Source organism: Bubalus bubalis, chromosome 13 (assembly GCF_019923935.1).
Source record: "Bubalus bubalis isolate 160015118507 breed Murrah chromosome 13, NDDB_SH_1, whole genome shotgun sequence".
NCBI lineage: Eukaryota > Metazoa > Chordata > Mammalia > Artiodactyla > Bovidae > Bubalus > Bubalus bubalis.
Genome location: NC_059169.1, coordinates 74,802,232 through 74,806,703, shown reverse-complemented (window position 1 = coordinate 74,806,703; position 4,472 = coordinate 74,802,232).

The following is a 4,472-nucleotide window of genomic DNA, read 5'->3' as shown; positions in this document are numbered from 1 at the left end:
TGTCCCGTGCGGCTTTCAGTGAGAAAAGGTGTCAAGATAGCTCCGCAGGGGGATGGGTAGGGTGGGGGGACTTAATTATGTAACGGGGGAAAGTCAGGGAATCTGTGGCCCTGGAACCAGGGCTAGATTTACCCACCCTCAAGGTCTACACCTGAAAGGAAGGCCTGGGCAGTTCTTAAGGACTTTGGGTTTTCCACACATTTGATAATTTGCAGAGGGGATCTTTGGACCTGCCCCCTGGTTGGGACTTCTAATTTTGCCTAAAGAGGTCACAGATGCCCAGATCACCTGCAGGATAAAAGAGGCTCTGAAACAGGCCTTTGCTGGTTTTTTTTTTTTTTTTTCATTCCATTTTTGCTTTCTTAGTCATTTATTTCATCCCTTAATAATTGGGTGTGTTAGTCACTTAGTCACTCTTTGTAACACCATGGACCGTAGCCCACTAGGCTCCTCTGTTCATGGAATTCTCCAGGCAAGAATACTGGAGTGGTTAAGCTACTCCCTTCTCCAGAGGATCTTCCTGACACAGGGATCAATCAGGGTCTCCCACTTTGCAGACAGATTCTTTATCATCTGAGCCATCAGAAAAGCCCTAATAAGTGTGAGAGTTTTAAAAACAAAAATGAAGGAAACAGCCAGGACCTCTAGTTACCACTTAAGGGGCTTTGTTGTAAGTGGCCCTTCGGAATAGAGGGTGGGGGCTTTTTGTCCACAAGAGTCCTTCACCCCAGACCTTTTAGTGATGTTCTTGAAAGCTTTCTTTTCTCCCATCCTCCGAGTTCCCCTCCTTCCTCTGTTTCCCACTGAGGAGAGGGTGTCAGGGCTGTTCTGAAATTTAGCTGCCGCAGGGACAGGCTACCCTCCTTGTGCCCACCTCCACCCCCACCCTAAGCCCCTCCGGAGCTGGCAAAAGGCATTCTCCACCACTTGAGGGCTGCACTCGGTAGGCGCTCTGCTAGCTGGCCCCTTCATTATCTGGGCTCTGTCTGGCCACCCTCTTCTTGGTGACTTAGATCAGTGTGAGATCAGACCCCATGGCTGCCTGCCAAGAAGCAGGCCGAAGGCCAGGCCCCTTGTTGTAAGGTTTCCCCGGTCTGTGCTCCTGTTTACACCCTCTCTGACTCCCACGGGGCCTAGACTTGCCCTAAGAGCCTTCCTCTTCCCCACCTTAATGCCAACAAAAGCACACCCATCAGACCATCGTGAAAAGCCATAGCTGGTTCTGAGCTTTGAGGTTTATCCTTTACTGGAAAGAGTCTTTTCCCATCCTCATTTGGTCTTTTCCACAACAATAATAATCAATAGGGTGAATATCCCCATTTCAAGGAAATGGAAACTGAAATTTGGCCAGGCTGGGCTCCAGGTAAACCCAACTGTCGCCAGGTGACGGGTGTGGTGGGCTGAGTCGTCTGCCATCCATAAAACTTCCCGTGGTGGAGTTATCTCCACCGAGCTATGCAGTCGTCCACAAATTGGCTTTCTGTTAGTTTCCAGGTAACCTCCCAGAAGTTCTTGTATTTGACAGTCTGCCCTCCCTGGTGACTTCTTCCATGAGCCCTCTACTCATGGAGACCAGAGCTGCCCTAAGTTAGTTAGGGTCATGGCTGTACAAGGGAGATTTACAAATATTTTTTGCCATGACCCATGGTAGGGACCTCCCTGGTGGCCCAGTGGTTAAGAATCCACCAGCTTCCAATGTAGAAGATGCAGGTTCGATCCAAGGTTTGGGATCTAAGATCCCACGTGCTACGGGGCAACTAAGCCCACGAAACAACTACTGAGCCCTCGCATTCTAGAATCCATGCTCCTGCAGCAAGAGAAGCCCTCATATCAAAACTAGAGAAAGCCTGCTCACTGCAGTGAAGACCCAGTGCAGCCAAAATAAGTAAAAGAGCAGAAAAAAGAAACACATGGCAACTGGATGTACAGCACACCCACTAAAGCAATTAGCATGGAACAACACTTACCTTAACACATGTGATGCACTCTGGTTTTTTTCTAGTCCTTTTTTTTAAGAAGCTGGTTGCACCCTCTTTAAAGGACTTTATAAACCACGAGTAGATTGCGACCTACAGTATGAAAAACACTGCTCAGGAGAAAATCAAGCCCTTCATGGGAAACAGAGAAGCAGGGCTTGTGAGGTGAGAAAGTCAGAATCCTGAATCCTGATGAGAACCTGACCTCTCATCTCGGTCACCCCCAAGCAGTACCTCGAGGAGCACATTAAGCAGCTTCTTTGGGGATTTAGGGTACAGATCCTACAGAGAAAGAACTGGCACCCCCTGAATCCATTGAAACATTGGGACATAAACACCAGATTCTGCTTGTCAGCATTCACTGGTTGTGCATCACAGTTATTGTGGGGTGGGTTTGGGGTACGGGGGGATGGGGTGTTTTTAAAAACAATATCCAGTTGATTTCAGTGCTGCCCATCCACTCATTTAGCCTTTGGGAACCAATTCACCAGCAGACGTAGTTTAATTAAATCAAATGGGGACTCAGAGGCAATATTCCCAAACCTAACAAACAGGGCATCAACTTTGATGCATGAGAACGCCTCCCTCCTCTGACATTGGAAGCATCTGGGACCCTCCACAGAGCTCAGCGACTCTAAGACTCTGTGTCTTATTTTGCTCCAGGTCCTGTGTATCTCTGTCATTAAGAACACAGACAGGGGCACAGAGTGCTTACGACTTGACCCTCAAAAGCTCTGTAAGAGGGAAGCCATCTCCAGTGGAAATGTGCAGGGCTCTTTGCAGATTCTGGCTCTTTTCAGATTCTCGCCTCCCAGAGCATCATGACAAATCAAACACTGTTTCTGGGAAGGCCGTGCACAGAGAATGTGCTCAGAGCTTCAGAGGGGAAGAAAGCACACAGAGAGACATGTGGGCTGCGCAGGGCTGGAAGAGAGTTCTCATCCCTTCCAGACACGAGAACATCCTAACAGCCTGCAGTTATTCCACTCTGGATCACATTTGCTTTGGAGGCAAAATATCATTTGAGTGATCTCCTTTATCATACACAACTCATCATCAGGCTTCAGCTGCAAATTGTGAAGACATAGCAGTAAGTCTCAGCTCCTTTCTTTGAAAATCATCCAGTCCTCAGGCTTCCATCTGCCACCTGTGGGTCTGCCTTCCTCCCTGGGGGTCAGCAGACTTTCTCGGCAGAGGCCAGAGATTAAATATTTCAGTCTTTGTGGGCCATACAGCCTTGAGACTACTCAGCTACACATTTGTAGCTTGGAAGCAGCCATAGGCAACACATACATGAATGGACAGGCTTTGTTTCAATAAAACTTTATTTAACAAGCCGGTGAGTCCTGCCAAACCCTGCTCTTGAATGGCAGTTCTCAGATTGTCGTGTACAGATGTGAGAGTTGGACCATAAAGAAGGCTGAGTGTCGAGGAATTGATGCTTTCGATTTGTGGTGCTGGAGAAAACTCGAGAATTCTCTGGACTGCAAGGAAATCAAACCAGTCAATCCTAAAGGAAATCAACCCTGAATATTCATTGGAAGGACTGATGCTAAAGCTGAAGCTGAAGCTCCCATCATTCAGCCAGCTGATGCAAACAGCCAACTCACTGGAAAAGACCCTGAGGCTTGGAAAGATTTAAGGCAAAAAGTAGAATGAGGCAGCAGAGGATGGGATGGTTAGGTAACATCACTGATGCAATGGACATGAATATGAGCAAACTTCAGGAGATAGTGGAGGACAGAGGAGCCTGGAGGGCTACAGTCCATGGGGTACTAAAGAGTCAGACACCACTCAGCGACTGAACAACAACAAATCTCAGATTGTGGTACACAAGCCCTCATCCCCTGGAACACTGGATTATGTTGGAAGGTTTTGCATATCCACAAGCCTGTTGCTCATGACAGAAGGCAGACTCTCCTAAAAAGGAATTTAGAATTTAAATAATAAAAGTAATATAGGCAATTGATCTGCCTCGGCAGAGCTGTGAGGAACTCTCTCAGGATGAATAGAAAGGATATTAATTCTATCAGTGCCAAGGTATGATTGGTGAGTTGGAGTGATAGGGTGAGACCTTGAAGGCAAAGCCAAATTTAAGGTGGAGCCAGGGAGTCAAGCTCTTTCTGAGAAGTAACTGGAGATTCTCAGCCTTGAATGTTCAAAACAGAGGCACAGACTATGTTACAACGTCTTGAAAGTCCCCAAGATAGAAGCCTGTACACAGAGACTTCTAGTTTATCTCACTGTGACAGATACAAACTTTAAATATTGCATTAGGAGAACAAAGAGACCTGAGCAGAGCTGCATAGAGCTCTGGAAGAGAGTTCCAAATGAATAGTTTAAAAATTGGCCCAGGGACTTCCCTCATGGTCCAGTGGTTAAGACTCCTTGCTTCCAATGCAGGGGACTCAGGTTGGATACCTGGTCAGGGAACTAAGATCCCACAGGCTGCTTGATGTGGTCAAAAAATAAATTAAAAAAACAAAAACACAAACA